The sequence below is a fragment of the Cynocephalus volans genome, chromosome 6 (genome assembly GCF_027409185.1).
Source record: "Cynocephalus volans isolate mCynVol1 chromosome 6, mCynVol1.pri, whole genome shotgun sequence".
NCBI classification, from domain to species: domain Eukaryota; kingdom Metazoa; phylum Chordata; class Mammalia; order Dermoptera; family Cynocephalidae; genus Cynocephalus; species Cynocephalus volans.
This window is the reverse complement of record NC_084465.1, coordinates 18,001,461-18,025,055: the sequence shown is the minus strand read 5'-3', so window position 1 is coordinate 18,025,055 and position 23,595 is coordinate 18,001,461. Positions and strand designations below refer to the sequence as shown.

The 23,595-nt window shown below is 42.4% G+C and overlaps 1 protein-coding gene and 1 non-coding gene across 3 annotated transcripts in view; one reads left to right on the top strand and one right to left on the bottom strand.

Moving 5' to 3' along the window:
* The window catches only part of KIAA1549 (KIAA1549 ortholog), a 126,254-nt gene that overhangs the window by 81,757 nt on the left and 20,902 nt on the right, over window positions 1-23,595 (bottom strand). The gene's annotated exons all lie outside the window — the stretch shown is intronic.
* Window positions 12,437-12,510, top strand: TRNAI-AAU (transfer RNA isoleucine (anticodon AAU)). Its single transcript has one exon. It is a non-coding gene; the product is annotated as a tRNA-Ile (tRNA).

Here is a 23,595-nt window from a genome sequence, read left to right as displayed (position 1 = left end):
AAATGTATACCTGTATCTTCTACCAGGTTAGTCTCTCCTCTGACTGGTACTGCCTTTATTATTATCAAATTTCAAATAGGTAAAATACTATTTATAAAATACACACACAAACACACATATAGATAACACAAAGAACACCTGAGTGCCCACCACCCAGCATAAGAAGAGAGTATTATCCTTGCCTCTGATGTCCCCAGTGTACCCTTTTTCAATCGCCTGCCTTCCCTTCCCACTGAGGTAACCAACATTTTGAATTATGCATCTGTCATATCTTTGCTTTTCTTTATGATCTTACCACATGCATGTATCCCCAAAGAAGATATTCTTCTGCTCTGTATGTCTTCAAACTTTATCAAAATGGAATTACACTGCGCGTATTCTACTGCAATTTATTTTTTTCACTCCACGTTATTCAGATTCATCCTGGGATTTTTTTGTATGTAGTTGTGATGCTTTCATTTTCACTTTGACATGAATTCCATCATATGAACAGACCAAAATGTACTTATCCACTGCTGTGGACGAAGAGTTGGACTACTGCCAATTCTTGTTATTACAAACATTTCTCATATGAACTTTCTTGCCCATTTCTGGGGCAGAAATGTATATGCAAAATATGTATGTACATGTGTATGTATGTATGTCTAAGAATGGAACTGCTGGGTCAGAGAATATGTTCACCTGCAACTTTACTACACTGTTGCTTTGCCACCCAATGGATTTTTCACCTTTTCCCCTGGGTGACAGAGCCACCAAAGGTTACTCAAAGCCCATCTCTTCTGAGCAGTGAGAAGCCTCAAAAAGGGTTAATCTCCCAGAACCCTCAAGAGCGAGGCATTCCTTCCATTTGGGAAATTAACCACCAGTTGGGGTTCTCTTCCCGCATTTATTCTCCAGCCCAGGAAGTTACAGGAAGAGAACACAGGTGGGGGTTTTTCTAAGTACCGTTTAACAAGTTTAACAATAGAAGCTGGTAACATGCAATTAAGTCGATCCACTAACAAAAGTTTGATTTTAACAAACATTCTTTTCTTACAGCAATTTCCCAGTATCTTTACATATCAATCAGTAACCTGTCTGCCTTTGAGCCAGCAACCTTGCTGTGTTACAACTCTTTATCTTACAACAGAGATTCAATAGGCTGGGAAAATTTTCCTGTGTTTTGTAAGGTCAATATTTGAAAATGCAAGGCTTTGGAAAACCAGGCCCTGTGAAGTACATTTGCTTTATGCATATTCTACACTACACAACACAAAATAATTTTTCAAAGTAGGTGAGCCAATTTATACTCCCACTAGCAATACATGAGAGCTTGATCACTGCAAATCTTCACCAATACTTGATATCACCAGACTACCAAATTTTTACCAACCTGGCTGGTGTGAAACCTTATGGTTTTTATTTGCATTTCCCTGATAATAGGCAGGGCACCTTTTCCGTATCTGCCAGCCAGTGGTGTTGCCTCTTCTAGTGTCTTCTCAATTCTACTGTCGATTTTTCTATTGGGTTGTCTTGTCTTTTTCTTCCTGATTTAAAAGAATTCTTGATATATTTTTGATCCTAATAACAGTTATAACTTCTCCCAGTTTGTGGCTTATTGCTTAACTCTCTTTATGGTGTCTTTTTTTTTTTTTTTTTTTTTTGTCTTTTTCGTGACCGGCACTCAGCCAGTGAGTGCACCGGCCAGTCCTATATAGGATCCGAACCCGCGGCGGGAGCGTCGCTGTGCTCCCAGCGCCGCACTCTCCCGAGTGCACCACGGGCTCAGCCCTATGGTGTCTTTTGATGAACAGAAGGTCTCAATTTTAACATAGTCAAATACATCAGTCTTTTGTTATTGTTTGAGATACATGTGAATATGCCTTAAGATAGAAGGTTTAAGAATTAGTTCCCTTCACTAAAAGGCATAAACATTATTATTCTATATTGTCTTCTGAAAGTTTTAAGGTTTGGCCTTTCATATTTAAGAACAGATGTGCCTGGAAGTGTAGGGATGGGTGCATGTGTGGCACGTGTGTGGTGTGTGTGTGTGTGTGTGTGTGTCCGCACGCGCACGCACGCACACATGCACACAAGATGTGACCATGGTCAAGTGTCCCTGACCACTGTTTAAGTCAAAGTGTGGGCCACGAGCTTTTTGTTACTGGTTTGCAATCACATAAGGCACTTGAGCCAGCATGCAAATCCAGGCAGCACTTCTTCAGCGAGTAGGCCATGGTACAACAACATGTCAGATGAACCAGACAGCAGACTCGTTAAGGGGTCCATGCACACTCTCATGTGAATTCCTTATCTCATCTTGGATGGAAAACAATAGACCAGCATGCTGTGTGGCACTGTCTGGGCAGAGGATGTAAGATCTGTACCCAACCCAGTGGGGTGGGGGTAGGGAGGCAGTATTGGTGATGCAGCCCTCTGAAGAACACAGAAGGCCAGTATGTCTGGAAAGGAGGGAAAGAAAGATTAAAAACTCCAAGCTGGGGTCAGAGGGAGATTAGGGGATCAGAACACCCAAGGTTTAGAAGCCATGATGCTGAGGATACTGAATAATATCATAAATGCAATGGGAAGATACTAAAGAAGGCATTTAAGAGCATGAGAATGACATGATCAGAATAACAGCTTTTTAAAGTCCCTCCTGCTGCTGTGTAAAGAAGAAGTTAACAGCGAGCCTGAAGAGAGAGAGATCAGTTACGTGATTGCGGAAGGTGAACTGAGAGACAGTGGCTTAGTGGTGTATTTGCAACTTTGCTACTCAGTGTGGTCCACAGACCATCAGCATCACCCAGAAGTGCTTTAGAATCAGCACCTGAGGCCTGCTCAAGACCCTCCAGAAGTAGAAACTGCTTTTCACAAGACCCCCACTTGATCTGTGTGCTCATTAAAGTTTGAGAAGTACTAGCCCTAGACTTAGTTGGGGGCAATCCACGTGGTGCTATCAAGTAAGCACGTGGATAGATGAGCCTGGGATGAACCTGCAAACATGAGGATGAGAAGCCAGAGAGGCAGAGGAAAACCAGGAAAGTGAGGTGACAAGAACTCAGAAAAACTGTTTAGTAATGAGGAAGGGTCACCTGTGCTTGAACAACCCTGTGAGATCAAGAACATGAAGGCTGGAAGTACCCCCTAGATGTGACAGCAGGTTTCTTTTGGTGGCAGAAGCCAGCTGCCATGGGTTGAACAGTGAATGACAGATGAGGACACAGGGGCTATGTGCAGACAACTTTTCTGAGAGGGTTAGTTGTAGAGGGCAGACAGAGAGAAGACGGACACTGGAAGATGGGTCCAAGGAGGGCGTTTGGGTCTTAGACAATAGGTAAGCATCACCAAGGAGCTGGTTAAAGATGCATCAGACAAACCCAGGGATGTTCTATAAAATACCTGACTCTTCAAAAATGTCAAGGTCATAAAGGGGAGACTGAGGAACTGTTACAGACTCGAGAAGACTGAGGAGACGTGACAACTAAATGTGACTTGGGCTTCTGAATTGGATTCCAGAAGAGAGGAAGGGGAAAATGTAGTGAAACCCTGTAAAGTCTGTAGTTTAGTTCATAGTATCACACCATTGTTAATTTCTTAGTTTTGATGACTCTACTGTGATCATGTAAAGATGTTAATATTAGGGGAAGCTGAATGAAGAGTATATGGAAACTGTGAATTAATTTTGCAACTTTGCTAAATGTCTAAAATTCTTTCAAAATAAAAACAAAAATAAGACTGGCCAGTTATCTCAGTTGGTCAGAGTGTGGTGCTGATAACACCAAGGTCCAGGTTCAATCCCTGTACCAGCCAGCTGCCAAAAAACAAAATAAAAACTAAAATAACTCAGGTTCTCATGCGGCAGGTTGGCCGTGGGGCTCGAGAATCAGTGTACATGTGTTTGTTGCTATTGTTGATGTTTTGAACCAACACCGTAGGTCCAGTTAGTTAAAGTGCAGGGAACTTTCTTGAAAAACGAGTCCAGGACGTCCACTGAGAATAGGGCGTGGGTGGGGATGGGGCAGAGTGTACCAGGAGAGGGGAGAATCTCTCCTCTGGAGAGGAGGGAAGAGGGAGCTGCCTGCAGAAATGAAATACAATAAAACCAGAAGGCAGGTTTCACAGGTCCCCTGGGAAGAAAAACTGCAGCTCCTGAAGCAGTCTTTTAGGCTGCACTTGGATATGGGGACTTCAACAAAGAACAATCACTGATAAGCTCACTACACAGAACACTATCAGCCTAAGAGTGAATGAAAAGTAACTGATTGCATATCTCCCATACTTTAAGTTCACAGCTATTTAAAAACTTCTATTTGAAATCTTCCTTTGACATCCTTTGTTTCTTGACTTTTGCTAAGTCACAGGTAACATTAAAATGTCTGAACTGCCCTAGATCACATCTTTGATTCCTGGCTCTAAGAGAGGCCCGTGATGTAGCAGAGACTACTGGAAGCAAGAGCCTGCAGGCCTCAGCTCTCCTCCAGGTCCACCACGACTACCCACCTTAAGTAGCTCACTTCATATTCCTGGGTCTCAGTTCCTCATCTGCTACGAAGATACATCATCCCTGAAAACCACTATCTGAAAATAGGTACTGAAGTGTGACTTTCCAAGTAGAACTGAAACATGACCCTGCACTTCCACTGTGAGGGTTTTCTCAGTATTCTCTATTGTTTGCAATGGAAACAACTCTGGCTGCATAAGCAGGAGGGAGATTCAATGGAAGGATACGGGAGGATCCACAGAACATACCAAAAGGCTCAGGTTCAAAAAGCAGTCACAAGCCAAGAGAGGCTGGGCAGCTGAGCAGCTGTCTGGGGTCTCGCTGCAGGGACAGTCCCTGACCGTGCCACAGCTGGGACTGCCCCTGGCACAGCTCCCAATGGATTCTCTGCTCCTCTCCCTCAAAACTCAAGATCCAGGAGGGAGCATCCAACTGGCCAAGCCTAAGTCACATGCCACGTTGTCCCATCAACCCTGTGGCCCTCTGACCCTCACACAATGAGAGATTTCCCAGGAAGAGAAAGCGGGAACCCCACAAGATGACAAATGACCACTACATGAGAGTGGTGGGCTGCTTCAGTTTTACCTGTAAAAAATCCCAGCTAATAAAAAGCACAGCTCTTCAGAACTTGTACAATACAACCCCATCCAGAGAGGGAGACAAGGGGACCAAAGTATCCAGAACATTCCACAGAGAACAGAGTTAGGTGCTATTCTATCTCTGACTTGCTAAGTTCCCCTGGAGAAATCCCTAGTAATTACTCACATCTTCCATTTCCTCCTCTAGAAATAGGGGCACAGATAACAATGACTTCACTGAAATGCAAAGAGAACTCACATGTAACTTTAGAAAACAACAATGCAACCAAACAATACTAAAATAATGGCACTGCAAAGCTTTTTAAAAATCATACTATTAGAGTTAAAACATCAGTCTAGGCTTCGTGTTGGGAGTTAAGGACTCTTTCCATGATTTTCTCATTTGAGGAGATAAGGACGTTAAAATGCAAGGTATAGCGTATTTATTGGAAGATGTTCTGTTTTGCTTTGTTTTATTCTCTTCTAAATAAAATGCAATCTTTTTTTACCAACCTGGAAAGCAAGACTGTCTGCACTTTGAGTAATCAAAACAAACTAAACTAAATACTCCATTCACTAAGAACAAAGGGGAAAAAATTCTCTGTCAACCATCTGTTTCTAAAATAATTTAATTCAAAACACAGTCCCATAACAACAGGGAAAAGGACACCACTAACTTCAAGATAATCTTCTGTCTCCGATTACACTGGAATGGCACACGACATCCCATGACGAAGCATGAGGAGGCAATTTCCCAAACACGGGAGCCAGTGGCAATTAATGTCCACACCAACACACAAGCGACAAGCTGGCAACAAGTGACCAGAGACAGTGCTGCCTCCCAGCGTGGGTCTAATCCCAACAAACAGTAAACAGCTTATGCTCCAGGCTCCGTTCCTTAATTCAGCTCTAAATTCAGCTTTTATTTTAAATCAAGGGAGCAGGAGGCTTAAAAGAGAGAGCAGGGTCATTCTGGCTTGGAAGAAGCAGCAAGGACAAAGCCCCGAGCCTGGACAATGTGGGATGTGTGTGCAGCAGTCAGTAGTGGCCCAGTTGGGTGGGGAGAAGACTAGAAAAGCTGGCTCAGGAGCGTGAGAATGTCAGTGGACAATGGGGAGCCATCGGATATTCTGAGAAAGGCAGCCTTTTTATTCTGAGAAAGGCAGCCTTTTAATCAAAATTATCCTGCAGAGAAATCAACCTGGTAGGATGGAGAGAGGCGCAAAACAATGCTCCATCTGAAGCACAGACACACAGCATGGTCAGGACAGTGAAGGGAATAAAAACAAGCTCCAAGTCAGTGACCGCATGCAGGTAACACAGACGATAAAACTGAGCAGCTGATGGGTGGATGTGGTACAAGAGCGCAAAAAGGCAAAGGTGATTTGGCGTTACACTTTCAACTGCCCATGAGACAACTCCACTTGAGTATCCAACAAGCCCCTAAAAAACCCTGATGTTCCCCATGTGCCTGTTAATCATAACTCACGCTCACATCCAGGCCCTTCCAGTGCTGCTGGCCTTTTGCAACCCCTGCTCCCCACCACCACTGCTTACTGTGGGGCCTTCTGATGACCTGCTCAGAACTCTGCCTGGCACGGCCTCCATCGGAGAGGGGCTTTCTGGGGCGCTGGAAAGTGCAAGGCATAGGTGTTCTGAGCCCACAGGTAAGACCCTGCTTCCTGGCTCACTCTGAGTTTGATTCAAGAACCAAGAGAGCCCAGAGCATCCACAAACACTTCTTCAAATGGCTTCTAGAGTGCTTCTTGAATGGGTCGTAAGCCCCGAGGACAAAGGGTGGTGGCACCTCCAACACGACAATTCCCAGCCTTATGCAGACAGTGTCACTAGTGCACGCTGCCATGCCCCCACCCCTGGGGATGTGGACTGAGGGAAGCTGCCCTGAGCAATGCTGTAACTGCCCCAGCCCCCATCAGAGGTGTGTGTATTCCTGGCCATGGAAGTCTGTCGGGGCTGGGGTCTCACCCCACAACCCACCCTAACCTCTGTAGCCTCCTGTAGCCCTTCCAATCCACCTGGAGTTTTCTAACATGCAGATCCAATCAATCCATTTCTGTATGTCTGAGGTTTATCTAAAGGAAGAAAAATTAAAATCTTGCCATGTCATCCCATCCTGGAAATCCTTCACTGGTTCTTAGCCTTTGGAAATCACAAGAGCCCTCATCTCTCAGTGAGCACCTGTCCTGCTGGTAGCACCATCCCCCGCAGCCAGCCACGCTCTCTGACCTTCACGCTTTCGCAAGGGCTCTTCCCTCTACTGGCCTCTCCTTCCTTCTCTAGTTGCCACCATATCCAGACTTCCCTTTACCGTCCCCCGCAGAACCCTGCCTGTGTTTTTCTCATAAAACTTACATTGTATTCTTGGTTTACTCCTCTGCCTCCCCTAGCAGACCGTGAACTACTTGAAGAGAGAGGCTCTTTCATCAGTCTGTCTCCCATGCCCACCCCAAAGCCTAATATGTTCATTCACTCATTCAATCATTCATGTGTAAGCTAAGTGCAGGGTATGAAGTGCCAACCAAGACAGAAAGGGCCCCTGCTCACGGACCATACACTCCAGAAGAGGGGACAGACAATAATTATACATCGAGAAGATTGCTAAGGAAATGAGCAAGGTGCTGCGATACAGAAGGAAGGTCAAGAAAGGATGAGGAGCCAAAAGAAAAAGAGCAGACGGCTGCTCCAGGCAGAGGGGCAGTGTGTGCACAGGCCTGGGGCGGGAAGACCCGGACAGATGAGAAAGAGGCTGGCGTGGGTAGAGTGTGCCAGCCAGGGGAGGCTGGTGCCGTGAGGCTCCCATGGGAGGCAGCGAGCCAACTCGTGGTGGATGAAAAGTGATTCTGGTGCTCAAGGGAGCAATTTGGGCCAAGGATAAAGGCTGGTGATTAACTGCAAAAAGATGATAATTGAAGTCAAATGACACCATCAAGGAAGAGAGAGGGGAAAAAGTTTGACGTCTAAACCCTATAGTGATACGTTCATTAAGGGTGTTCTGCCAAAGTCAGGAGGGGCCATGTTTTTAGCAATCACACTGCTATGGTCTGAATATCTGTGTCCCCCCAAAATTCATACATTGAAACCTAACCCCCAAGGTGATGGTGTTAAGAGGTGGAGCCTTTGAGAGGTGATTAAGTCATCAGGGCTCTGCCCTCATGAATGGGATTAGTGTCTTTATAAAAGAGGCCTGAGGGAGCTTGTTTGCCCCTTCCACCCTGTAAGGACACAAACAAGGCACCATCTCTGAGGAACGAGCCCTCATCACACACCAAATCTGCCAGCACCTTGACCTTGGACTTCCCGGCTTCCAGACTGTCAGTGATAATTTTCTATTATTTATAAATTCCCCCACCTAAGGTATATTTTGTTATAGCAGCCTGAACGAACTAAGTAGCAAATTGAGTGCTACAAAGGTACTTCAAAAAAAAGTTCATGGAAAAATAAAATTAAAAGATAATATGAATCTTTCCATGAACTTGTTGAAGTACCCTCATATTTATACATACTCCTACAATCCAATTCAATCAAGCACACAAATTATTCTCATCCTTACTTAATTTCCATTCACTGGCAATCTTTCCCAGACCCCTTCTTCTGCCTGCTTACTGGCATGTAGAGCTTACTGATTAGCAATTATCCATAGCATTAACTCTCTAAGTATCTATAATTATGACTTTTCTTCGTTTATTTGAGGGCTCCTTGGGACTCCAGGATGAGGAATAACATGAAGCTAACGTAAATACTAATCTGCCATGAAACTAACCAGATCAAATGTATAGATAAGCCAAAAAGCAATTTTCTAAAACAGAAGTTCCATAAGTATAGCAAGTCCTACATTTGTTTTTGCTGTTTACAGTAAAATATTTAAATGCTGCCAATAAGCCAACTTCAGCATATTTAACTTTTGATTATGAAATTGTCAGACACACAAAACTTGAATGACAAGAACCCCTAACCCAGCTTCGACACCATCGACTTCTTTTTCCAAACAAAAGTAAAGCAAATCCCAGACACCATTCATTTCAACAAATACCTCAGATCTCTGATAAAGACTTTAAAAAAAAATCATAACCACAATATAACTATCACACCCAACAAAATTAAAAATAAGTCCTAATATCATGTAATTATCCCTTTCATACTTAGTTTTATTTGATGGCCTCAAAATATTTTTGTACAGTTGCTTTTTTCCAAATTGGGATCCAAACAAGCTGCACACATTGCCTTGGTTCTTATGTGTCTTAAGCCTCTTTTACTTTATAACAGCTTTCCCCTTCTCCTTTTCTCTTCTTAAGCACTATTTACTTGTTAAAGAAAGCAGGTCATTTTTCCCTTGACAGCCTACATTCCCGTCTTTGGCTGACCACATTCTCATGGTGTCATTTAACAAGTTTTTCTAATGCCCAAATTTCCAATAAACTGGTAGTTAGGTCAAGAGGCTTCATGAGATTCAGGATCAATGTTTTTTGTTTTCTAGGTGGTCCCCTGTACTTCCTACTGCATCACAGCAGGAGGTGCCTAATTTCTGGCTATCTCGCTTTGAGTGATACTAAAATTTACCAAGGCTTAGGTGGTGACAGCCTGCTCCATCCATTTCCGCATCAGCCTTTCACCTAATGATAAACAGTCACTGATGATCATTGCCTACGTGGTTATTTAACTAGGAGTTTGGGTTTTTTCAGACTGCATTAATCAAAGGTATTCCCATGCTCAAAGATACAATTATAGAAAAAATATAATAATAATTTGGTATCTGAAACAATAACAAATTTGTGTGTTTTTTAGAACATTTCGTAAGTCACCTGATTAGGAATTTAATACAAAGATGCTGATTACTCTACTGTTCTTTAAAAAGATTACAGATGAATCACTGACTCTGTGAATGTATTTGAGAATACAGAGGAATAAACAAACTCAGTTTCTCCTCCTATACGCTCACAACATGTATCTGACACCAGATGTGTGGGAGAAAAAACCCACACGTCAAGCAAGTAATTCTGCAGCGGACACCAGCTGGGTGTCCTGTGATTCCATTAAATTCTGACACTAGCTGTCTGGAAACAGCATCAGATCACACAGGTTGAGGCCCCAGTCCCATAAGACTGCTCCCAACTACCAGTGCCAATCACAAGCCCCAGGTTTTTCACCTATGCTTCTGACCAACCAGCTATAAATTGAGGTTCCCGTGACCCCCCTCCTTGGGTTCGATAAATTTGCTAGGACAGCTCAAAAGAACTCAGAGAAACACTTACTTACGTTTACCAGTTTATTACAAAGGATACAGATGAAGAGATGCACAGGGCAAGGCATGTGGAAGGGCCGCGGAGCTCGCATGCCCTCCCTGGTCACACTACCTTCCCGGAACCTCCAAGTTCGGCTATCCAGAAGCTTCCCAAAAACTGTCCCTTTGGGGTTTTTATGGAAGCTTCATTACGTAGGCATGATTGACTAAACCACTAGCCACTGGTGATCAACTTAACCTTCAGCCCTCTCCTCACCGGAGACTGGGGGGTGGGGCTAAAAAATCCCAACCCTCTAATCCTGCTTTGGTCTTTCCAGTGACCATCCCCCATCCTGAAGTTACCTAGGGGCTGCCAGCCATCAGTCATCTCATTAGTATACAAAAAGACACATCACTTTGGAGATTCCAAGGATTTTAGGAGTTCTCTGCCAGGAAGCAGGAAGACCAAATACATATTTCACACTACCACAGTATTAAAGCCCCCCTTCCCCTCTCGCTGAGGTTCAAAGTTCCTAAGAGATAGTGAATAATGAATAAAGTAGATCTTGAAATAATGACACTTATAAAGAAGGAGGGGAGAAGGAAATAGAAATGTCAGAGTATGTACAGAACAGAACACTTATTCCAGTCCCTTTCCAAAGGATAGATTAATGAAGTACTAAAATAACCTTAAAACACGATGATTAAACAGTTTCAATTTCCTCTTCGTCCCAAATCCCTTGACTAGAGTTTCCAGAAAACAGGAAAAAAATAATCTGCATCCTTTCCTTCCCTATCCCATACTCAGAGAGGTGGTAATAAACAGTACAATACCTGTGTGAACAGAAGCAACAATCTTCCGCTCTCCAAAAACAGAGACGAGTTAATGCCTTCCCATAATCATTTAATGACCCGGAGAAATCCTCTATTAATAGCCAAGCCTCACAGGCGCCTACATTTCCCTCTGGATTAGGGAACTTCCAGCTCAGAAGAGCAATTAGCCTCCACTGAAATGCCCAGCCTGGAGCAAGCAGAAGGTAGGGAAAGAAAGGGCAGACCAGCAGTCATGGGTAACCTTCAGGGGTCGGTAAGACAAGGGAGCTTAAACTCCTCCAAAAAAGAAATAAGGAAACATTTTAAATGTTGCAATGAATACCACTGAACTGTAGGCTTAAAAATGATGCAAACGGTAAATTTTATGTTATGTATGTTTTATCACATAAAAAATGTTTCGAAGGTTTATAAGTTCGTGTCGACAATAGCCACCACTTTACCAGGTGCTGTGCTTATTAAAGTCCCACAACTAGCTAGAGGTGGGCCCAGGGTTTGAACCTGGATCCATCTGCTGTCAAAACCCCTGGCTCTGGGCACGACACCACACTGCCTCTCTGGAACAGTGTGATGAGGCTTTTCAAGAGAAATATCTAAATTATCATTCTCGAACAGCTATGAACAAAAATTTTCATAATTACAAGGCAAACAAGAATTGCATATATTAAAAAAAACTTTGTTATTAAACCTGTTCCATCTTGGGCAAGTAGCAGGGAGACAGGGCTGGGAGCCCTTTGGCTTGGAAAGGCAGAGATAGAACAGCAAAGTTGAAAATGGAATGGTTCAATTAAAAAAAAATAAACAGCTTAACAATTTGAAAATTATGCTCACTGCATCTCAACACAGAACCAACAATTTGAGGAACGTTAAACAGTGTTTAAAAGAGCAATAGAGTAAAAATAACATCTCAGACACTAGAACCAGAGGGAACTAAGGCTAGCTCCTGTGGTCACCTCTGCACCATGACCACATGTGGGTTCTGCCACAGGAGGACCCTGAACTTGGTTAATTGCTTAGGCCCAGGGAGAGGGAAATTTCCCAGGGACCTGCTTTCCTAGGCACTGGACTGGTGACATATTCACTACCTTAACCTGCAAGTGTAAGTTGGAGGTTGGGCCAGAAGGAAGAAAACTCCAGCAAAGAGAACAATGGACCAAAGACCTGCCTGCTACCCCTAGCAACCTACTAAAGGCTGTCTGGGACCTCACACAACAGATGTGCGACTGTGACCCACCACACCGCCCATCCTCCACCACTGAGGACGCTAAGGCACTTGCTAAACCCATGGGAAAGAAATAGGGGGCTGGCCGGTTAGCTCAGTTGGTTAGAGCGTGGTGCTAATGACACCAAGGTCCAGGGTTTAATCCCTGCATCGGCTAGCTGCCAAAAAAAAGAAAGAAGCAAAGATAAAATAATAAATATCCTCATTTCTGTCAACAATGACAACACTGACTCCACAGTGCTCGCTTTGTGCCTACATGCTTTATGGGTACCACTCAACTCTCACAACATCCTAAGAGAGAGATACTGCTATCATCACCATTTACAACAGGTCAGGGAGTTTTGGTTTGCTTGAAACCTGGCAATAGAGTCAGGACAAGTACCCTCGTCTGGCTCCCGGCAATAGAGTCTGGACAAGTACCCTCATCTGGCTCCTGGCAATAGAGTCTGGACAAGTACCCTCATCTGGCTCCTGGCAATAGAGTCTGGACAAGTACCCTCATCTGGCTCCTGGCAATAGAGTCTGGACAAGTACCCTCATCTGGCTCCTGGCAATAGAGTCTGGACAAGTACCCTCGTCTGGCTCCCGGCAATAGAGTCTGGACAAGTACCCTCATCTGGCTCCTGGCAATAGAGTCTGGACAAGTACCCTCATCTGGCTCCTGGCAATAGAGTCTGGACAAGTACCCTCATCTGGCTCCCGGCAATAGAGTCAGGACAAGTACCCTCATCTGGCTCCTGGCAATAGAGTCAGGACAAGTACCCTCGTCTGGCTCCAGCACCTGCAAGTCTATCACAACATATAAAACTAATACCTGCATTAAGAAAACACCACCCATCTGAATAACTTTATCATTTTTTTATTCTTTTTTAATTGACAAAACTGTATATATTTATCATGTACAATATGATGTTTTAAAATATATACACTTTGTAAAATGGCTAAATCCAGTTGATTAACAAATGTATTACCTAGTTATCATCTACTGTTTTTTATAGTAGGAACACTTAAAACCTACTCTCATAGCATTTTTCCAGATTATAACATATTGTTATTAACTACAGTCACCATTTGTACAATAGATGTCTTCAACTTACTGCTCCCAAATGAAATTTTGTATCCTTGAATCAACATCTTCCCAATTCCCCCACATGGCCCCAGCATCTAAATAACTTTTAACTCAAAAGCAATATAATTGCCAACAAGCACAGGAAAAGATGTTCAACATCTTTCATCATTAGGGAAATGCAAATGAAAACCACAATAAAATACCAATTCACATCCATAAGATGGCCATATTTTAAAAAATGGAAAATAACTGTTGGCAAGGATGTAGAGAAATTGGTACCCTCACACAGTGCTCGCGTGGGAAAGAGTTGGCAGTTTCTCAACAAGTTAAACAATCTACCATATGACGCAGTACCACTCCTAGGTATCTATCTAAAAACACTGAAAACAGGTGTTCAAACAAAAACTTGTACATGTATGTTCATAGCAGCACTATTCATAATAGCCATCAGGTGGAAACAACCCAAATGCCCATCAACTAATAATGGATAAACAGAGTGTGGTATATCCATACAATGTAATACTACTCAACCATAAAAAATGATGAAAGACTGACACATGCTTCAACAAAGATGAACCTTGAAAACTTTATGCTAAATGAAAGTCCGACACACACACACACACACACACACACACACACACACAAAAGAACACATATTGTATGATTCCATTTACTTGCAGTATCCAGAACAGGCAAACCCACAGAGACAGAGAGCAGATGAGAGGCTGCCAGGGTCAAGGGGGAGGGGGCAGCGGAACTAGATAGTGGTGATGGTTGCACAATATTGTGGATGTACTTAATGACACAGAATTGTATACTTTAAAAGGCTTAAAATGGTAAATTTTATGTTATGTGTATTTTGCCAAAAAAAAAATTTTTTTTAAGGCAGTCCACTGAAGAGCTCAAATACAAAAACTAGGTAAAAATTAAATATCCTTATCCCAATTTAACTTGGGTAAGCTATTATTTTTCTAAAGGTGACTTTCCTTTCTACCAGTATAGTGTTCCTCAAGGAGGGGTTCTACTCTAAGAAACACCTGAGGATCTTGTGAAAACATGGATTCCCAGGCCTCTCCCCAGACTATGCAGGGTGGGACCCAGGAATGCACATTTTAACGAGTGCCCCAGGTGCCTCAGCCACCCTAGGACATCACATTCTTGTCCTTCCAGGCAGTTCCCAGAACTGCTCGAAAAGAGGGTGTTAATCACCTCCTTATTAACTTCCCAATCCACCCTGCTGACAGCTGCCGTCTAGGTACCAGCCCTGAGCTGTCACATCTGCTGCATTCAGCTCTGCCAGCCAAGCCCATCCACCTGGCAGAAGCTGACCCTGGTCCCTGCTAACCATGCTGCTGCTCTGTTCCACTTCTGGTCCACAGGGGTGATTACTTGCTTTTCAGACCGATGAGACTTCTGGCTTTCTATGTTTGTATTTCATCTACCAATTTCATGTACTTAAAGCATAAAGTCACTCGTGCCATCCTGCCCAAAGACTGACTGACCTCTGACCACTTCCACCTTAAAACCAGGTTGCCAATATGTTTTCTTCTAGGCATATTAAAATCATCCTTTAAAACAGACTGCTTTTTAAATAAGATTAAGGTTGGGTTTTTTTTTTTTTTTCATATGATGTGGCAATTTAAAAATATATCTACAGTCTAGGTCAAACAGCAAACTTGGCAAAGAGGGTGTTTAAGCTGGTTCTTTCATCTCTGACCTTACCAACCTCCCTCCCCTCCATCCTTTGCCTACCCCCCCTCAGTCCCTGCGTTCCTATCCGCCTCTCATCTTCTCTCTTTCCTCCTTAACTGGTTTAATATATAACAATAACATGAAACCAAATATTATTTATATTCATTGCTACATTTAATGAGTGAGTCTTTTTATTCTCTTTTTTTAAACACTGGTTATAATTTGTTCTCTAAAAATAAATGTTTTCTGCATGTATGTAAGCCTTAGTTGATTCCTCCAGAGGAATCAGTGGCCTTTAAGAGAAAAAGACTCTTGATTACTGGTGCTATTAAAATAAGAAACACAGGGCATCTTCAGAGCATTTTAAACCACTCTACTGTCACGATACAATTACTCTTTCTTTTGCTGGGCTATTATAGGGACAGGAAGAAAAGTCTCTCACAGACCAGAAATATTCTAAAACAGAACTTTTTTTTTTTTTTTTTTTAAAGGCCTAATAGCAGTTCTATATGGAGGCACGTAGAGGTTCCAAGTTCTTTGGAATCCCTGACCCCACCCACTGTCTGTCATGCCCACTCCACTCTGAGAACCAACAATACACACCCGCAGGCATTTCCAGATGCCCTTGCAGGTCACACTGCCTAGCTGAGAACCACTGAGGCACACTGAATCTTTATGGGGCAGCCTGGGGAACAGGTAAACACCCCCAGCTGACCTGGCACCCCCGCTGCCAACTGGTATAGGAAACCCACAGTAGTGCATTTGCCGGGATTTTATCAACATGTTCACACCAGGCAGCAGAGAATCAATGTAAACTCTCACTCCCATGCCCATCTCACCCTTCTAAATCCATTAGTACAGAATCATGATTTATCTAGTTGAGTTTCTTGTATAATTTGTGGCCCTGTGTTGAACAATTTCTTCTAGATGAAATGTTAAATAAAATAAACTATCATGGCCAGTTAGCTCAGTTGGTTAGAGCACACTGTTGTAACACCAAGATCAAGAGTTTGGATCCATATCGGCCGGCCACCAAAATAAATAAATAAATAAATAAGCTACCATGGCAAACAACAAAAATCAAATTATTAACATCTATGATAGCTTATATTTATTGACTACCTACTATATGCCAAGATCTGTGCTAAGCACCTTTCAGGTATTATTATTTGTATCACTTAATTTCCCCAACAACTCATTTTACAAATGAGAAAACAGCAAGAGAGTTTTAGGAACCTTCAAAGGCCGCATGTTATTAAGATATGCAGCAGGGATTTGCAAGCACCTGACCCGGCTCGTCAGACAGCCCGGGTGGTGGTCTCCAAACTGACTGGGCCACATACCCATTAATAAAAAAAATTCCCAAGCACACCTCCACACAAATACTTAAAAACTGTACACACAGCCCACTGTTTTCACATTATGAATCTTATAAACAACACACAAAACCAAATTTTAAAAGAAGAAAATAAACATGCAATAAGTAACCTCATAATTGCACTTGCTAACATCTGAAGGCAAAACTCACCTGGGGTTCCTTGATAATAACTGTAGATGTAAACTATATTTCCAATCACCTTAATGAATTTCAATATTTAGGGGCCAACTTATCACATCTCAACTTCTTATCACATCTCATGGGAGGAACTGTGTCCCCCCAAAAAAAGATATTTTGAAGTTCTAACCCCCAGTATCTCAGAATGTGACCTTATCTGGAAATAGGGCCTTTCTAAAGGCAATCAAGTTAAAATGAAGTCCTTAGGGTGGGCCCTAACCCACTATGACAGTGTCCTCATAAAAGGGCAAAATTTGGACATGGCTCTGCCAACACCCTGAATTCAGACTTCTGGCCTCCAACACATCAGAAGAATAAACTGTTGTCTTAAGCCACCCAGCTGGTGATACTCTGTTACACAGCCCTCGCAACCTAATACAGACACTGTCAGTGTTTTTATCTGTAATGAGGTTCACAAAGCTCATCCTAGGAGTAAGAGCTGTCATTTCTTACTTACTTGTGTTTGCACTGTTAAAACTATAGTCAATCCACCCTCTAAAAAAAATCATTTTAAGCCATTTGTCTACTAAGGGAAAATTCGATTATATAAAACTTCTAATTATCTATATAATTAGAAAATCCACTTAATGGAGAACTCATCACCTCTATTGATTCCAAGTCACTGAAAGACAACACACAGATGAAAAACCCACTGTCAAGCTCTCCATGTCACAGGATTCCTGTTTGTCCTTTTATTCTCCATATGTGACATCAAACCCTCTGTCACACAGACCAAGTGAGGGTGTTAGTCAACCCATATATTACAGATTAGTAAAACTTAGTTTTATTTTTATATAAAAAATAGATATTTTAAAAAGCAAATAGAAATTTTAATGTTTTCTTTCTAAGCTCCACTGTGGAGACCAAGAGCCTATTCTGCTGTCCATCTCATCACACAGTGAAGAGACAGGACTCTAGTCCAAACCTACAGAACTCTGCTAACACTGTAACCAGTATTCAAGGGGCCAACCAACTCCAAGTAATGCTCATTGAGTCAAAATTGATTTGTCTACTAGGCACCAAGCAGACTGCCAGGTTCTATAGAAACATAAAAGGAGAGCCACAAAGAACTTGTAAATTCTTGGAGTGAAAATTAAGTGCAATAGCAAGAGTGACAGAATTTCCAAAAATAATATAGGATACACTTGGGGAAGGCCTTCCTAGTGTAAGCAGAACTTAGGTGGGTATTGAAGGATGGCCAGGACTTGCAGAGCAAACACACATGTCAATAGGGTCCAGACAGGAAGCACACACTGACATAAAGCTGCAGAGGAGAGACTCTGGGGAGTCATGGGGCTGCGGGTGAACGAGAAGTGCACACCTGACTCCAGCATCCAACTTCAATCTTAAAATTTCCTTTAGAAGTGCCAGTATACACAACAGAATATGAGGAATGCTGGCAATGGAATAATAATCTAGGAATAATCTCAGGAAATGATATTAAATGGAAAAAGAAAGATACAGAATAGTGAGCAAGCTAAGTCCTTTGTATAAAAGGAACACACACACGCATATAGTTTTGTTGTATGTGCATTAAATATTCCTGGAAGGATACACAAGACACTTCAAGGAGAGGAATTAGGTGGCTGGATAACAGGGTGGAAGGGATACTTCACTATCTATAATTTTGTGCCTCATGAATTTTGAACGATGTGAAAGTATGACCTAGTCAATAAATGTCAGATTAATAAACAAAAATAATAACAAACTACAATATCGTGCCTGCTGATTCTGGATGAAGCCTGTGACCCATGATTTAGATAATATATTTTGCTGGAAAGCTAGGTTGCTCAGTCCTGAGAAAACCCTAAATCACAGATATAAACAGTTGCCAAGTTTGTTAAAGCCCTGCCTTTGCAATTTCAGGAGACTCTTAAAACACAAATGCCTACAGAAACCAGGGACAGAAGAGGCCCAGGAGTAAACCTTGCAAAAGAGAGGGCACACGTTGAAGGAACGCACACTACCTCACTTTAGCAAAGTGGGGTCCACGTGGCCAGGTATTCAGTTATTCCAAGAGAAGACAGAAACTCCCAATTATTAAATTTTGACAACTCTTTCAACATTAAAACATTGATAAATAAATGTACAGGTCAACTAAACTACTTCTTCAGGCTCAAGCTTAAAAGAAGCATAGTAGGAAACATTAGCCTCGAGATTAAGAGTTCCTAAAGTCACCTAACAATTGCATGCATGCCCTAGCATAAAAGCAGAGCCCAGGGGCACCAAAGACTTACAGCAGATGCCAGGGCTGCCCATGAAACACAAAGACCCATGGGATTAGGGGGGTCCACACACACCAAGTCAAGCAAATATGCCTGAGCCAACCCCCAGCAGGGAACCAGGTGCAGCTTGTGCAAAGTCATGGAAGCAGTGAACACACCTGAATTCAAAAGACTGTGCCAAGCCACAATCTTCCTAATGAATACCATATGTTCAAGAAGATGGCTGAGACATTTTATTTCAACATCAGCACAAGAACAAGTTACCACAGCGATGTAAGCTAGCACTTTGGGGGTCTCGTTTGTGTTAAAATTTGTGTATGACATGACTGTACGTGTTAATTTAATATTTCAGCTATTACAAGCCAGGATAGCCGTGACTGTAGCGGGGGGTAGTGACTGGAAGGGGGGACAAAAGGGGAGCTTCTGAGGGGCACATAATGTCTGTTTCTTGATCTTGGCATTTTTATACAGCTGTAATCAGTTTGTGGAAATTCATTAAGCTGTATACTCATGGTACGAGTACTTTTATATATATTATACTTGTATTTTTGAAGTTATAAATTATGAATATATATATAATTTCTAAAAGTAAATTTACATTAAACCTGCAAAATCCTGAAAACACTTCTTTTTTTTTTTTTTTTTTTTTTTTTAAAGATGACCGGTAAGGGGATCTTAACCCTTGGCTTGGTGTTGTCAGCACCAAGCTCAGCCAGTGAGCGAACCGGCCATCCCTATATGGGATCTGAACCTGTGGCCTTGGTGTTATCAGCACCACACTCTCCCGAGTGAGCCACGGGCCGGCCCCTCTGAAAACACTTCTAACAGATCCACCCAACCTGGTTTGAAAGCCACTCACCTAAGCTGATCAAAAAAGGAAGGTTGCCTGTAATCTTCCATCTAGCCTTACTATTCTTCAAAAAAGAATATGCTTTGTGAGCCTCAATTTGTGTGATGAGATGAATTCCTGAAAAGCTGCCTGAAAACCACCTCTGGAATCTGAATTATATTTAGGTGCCTTAGGGGACCCTTGTCATTTAAAGACTAGCTGGTACAAGAATAACCACTTTCAATTTATCTTTCACATTAATGGCAACCCTCACATGAATTCAGTTTGCTTAAAAAGGGACACGTCTTCCCATGCTGCTCCCAGACACTGCTGAGGGCAAGGGCAGCCATGGCCACCAGCTCTCCCCCAATCCCGTGTTCATGTCACCACTTGTGGAGTTCCTTCCTTAGTCACTGCAGCTACTGGACTCCTGCTCTCCCCTGGGGCTGAAACCTTACACTCATCAGATACTGTCCCCAACTTTGCTGCCGCTATCGGCACCATCGCACGAGGTCCCCAACCACCATCACCCTCACCTCAGCCTGGCTGTCACCACAGTTACCTCCCTATCCATCATTCCTTCACCCCCAAGGTCAGGCACGCCTCTCCCCTCCCCCACCTACACATTCCCTTCTGAGTAACCTGAATCCCAAACAAGGATCACAGAATGCAGGGCTCACCGGAAGCTTCCCTCCACCTGCATTTTTCTCTCTCACCTTCAAACACCAAAGGCCTTCTCTCCCTAAAACATCTTCTCCTTAACCCTGCTGCTGTCCCAGCCACTATTTGTCTTTTAACCTTCTCTTCCTTGGCCATTTCCCTGAGGGCACAGCGGACATCCCTTCCCTGCATTTTCTCCCTGACAGGTCTGCACACACAGGGCTGGCCCTAGAGACTGTTTATGTCTATCTTTGCAGTTCAGTGATGAGTTGCCAGATGAACAACTGGGCTGGCTTAGGCGACAGACCCACTTGTTAGATAACACCTGCTTTCCCCACAAAACTACTGATTTAAAATGAACACAGATTTTAATAAAGTACCAAAAGCTTAACGAGTCATTCCTCTAGGATCATTCAAGGACAATCTGAGTTCATAAAATGCTAATTTGGCAATGACTCCGAAGCCAGTGCAGATTCTACATGTCGAGATGAGCAAATTACATGAGGATAAAACACAAATACAGACATATGCACAACAGCCAGGAATTTAAAAGCACTTTATGAACTGATGTTAACGAGCTGCCTATAAATATTACAGAATGCAACTGCTCTGTTTTAATAAGTCTGGCTCCAGTATCTAACTAGTTTGTACAGAAAGAATGGCCTCTGGAATTAGACAAACTGGGCTGGAATCTCCACTAATGCTGGGTCAGTGTTTTCCTTCTATAAAATGAGGACTAGAATGCCTGCCTCCCAGAGTCATGACATGGATTAAATGAGATAATGCATGGAAAAGGATAGCTTTGGCTGCGTGTAGAACCACTTGGGGCACTTTACTGATGCCTGGATCCCAGCCCCAGAGCTTCTGACTTAACTGGGCTGGGTGTGGTCTGGAATTTTAAAACTTCCCTGGTGATTCTATTGTACACAAGGTGGAAAGCCACAGGACTCTTAAGTGCCAGCAATTAACATCATAACATTTGACCCTTTGAGGTAAGAGGTACTCAGTTTCCTTGGATGGGTTTCAGACACACCTCTGGGTTTCAAGCCACTCCCTAAGGGCTCAGGCCCCTCCTCTGTCCCGTAGAGAAGAGTTATTGTTGCTGGTTAGACCTACATCGACCATCAACACCCAGAAAACTGAGACCTCAGGGGGCTGATTTATGCAAATCTTCCCCGGCTGAGGTGTGTGTGCTCTTTTGTATCAAAATTACTTTCAGCAGGTGGCTGCTCACTCTCTTGAGCCAACCTGCACTCTGTGCTAAACTTTAAGTGTGTATTTCTTACTTTTGTATTAAACCTGATGCGGGTCTCTGGAGCTAGGTCACACACTGTGAAATCTGTATCTCTTATTCGTTATATTAAATCTGTTCCCACTTTCTACCGTGACTGCCCTTGAATCCTTTCCTGTGGCAAAGTCAAGAACCTGGTAAGAGGACGAGATGGGTTGAGGCCAGCTATAGAGCCCCCCAGACCCTTTCTCCCCTGGCATCACCTCGAACAATACGGTTTGAACGGCACAAGTCCACTTATACGCAGATGTTTTTCAAAAAATATATTGGAAAAGCTTTTGGAGACTTCTCCAGCTTTTTTTTTTTTTCTCTAGCTTACTTTATTGTGATAAAGTATATAATACATATAGCATACAAAATATGTGTGAATCGACTGTGTATGATATTGGTGAGGCTTCCCATCAACAGTAGGTTATTGGTAGTTAAGTTCTGGGGAAGTCAAAGGTAACATCCAGATTTTCCACTGGGGGCGCAGGGCAGGAAGGGTTGGACCCCTAACCCCCACACTGCTCAAGGGTCAACTGTATTAACAATATAGACTGGAAAAATAGGAATTCAGAGTTCTAGTTCTAAACAACATTAAATACATAAATCAGGATAAGTGAATGTGTTAATAATCAGGAAGCTTAGGGGGAAATAGGTGTGAGGGGACACAAAAACAAACATTTCTTGTTCTTGCTCTTCTCAGCTAGTAAAAATCAGAAAAAATGTAGTTCCCTGGAGTAAACTGAGGACTCCACCTGTCCAGTGATGTTCATGAAGGTCACTCACAGTTAAGCAGTAGGAGCTGTAATCCCAGGACCTGAAGCCCTAACCAGCTGCTACTAAAATAATTGCTTAATGGTCCGTCTTTAGCAAAATATTTATACTCTAGTCTAAAAAGGCATTATTTATGCACTGAAATTTGCACTTGGCATTAGAGACACTAGCTCATGAACTTATCACTTCTGTTACTTTGTGATCATCTTGAGAAGACTGTCAGATCCTGAGGAAGTATTCTAGAAGGTTCTAAAAGGCCTTTAAAACAAGGGTCACCCTAAATAAGCAAACCCTTGGCAAGTAATGTCCAATAAGGAGAAGAGAGAATAGCCAGGCAAGGAGAGGCTTTGAGGGGGAAAACAAAAAGAGTGAGCAAGTCTAGAATGAATATTTAGGCGGAGACCAAGAATCACAGCGATGGGAGTAAAAGGACAAATGAGTCAGCTACCCTTTAAGACAAGAAGCAATCAAATTTTATTACATCAAAGTTCTGTTCAGAATCACTCTTGTTTTGAAAGCAGCTTTATCTCTACTTTTCTTTCAGGTACCGTAGTAATGGGAAAAAGCAATAATAAAAATAATGAATTCTATAGAAAATAACCAAGGGTCATCCCTCCTACACAAAACACTGCCCCAAAAAACCCAACAACAAAAAAACCCACAACATACAAGCTGAAAAATCTATAGTGAAAAACAAAAATATGAAAGAAAACATGAGTGAAATAAAAGGAAAAGCGCCACCTTAGGAAAGAACATACACTACAGAAAATGTGCTAAATTCAAACAGGTAAGCTGTGATCACATTCCCAAGACTCAATGGGAATTTTAATTAGGAATTTTTAAGAAACAAAATTTTAAGATCTTTTCCTGCAATGTTTATAAACTTTCTCATCTATCTTCCATACAGTGCAAATCACTATGCTCAGTACAATAAAACAAAACAAACTAAAAAAGCACTTATTTCACACCTATGTGATTCATCCATTCTAAGACATTTTTCCCCCACATTTTAATATATTTGAAATCAGGATGCGTTTACAATCAATGGTGTGTCATGTTTAAATGACAATTTTTTTCTTTGAGATTTTTCCTCCTCAGAAGTACAAAAAATAAATGGTGCATTACATTATCAATGGCATCTTATCTTCAACAAAATACTATA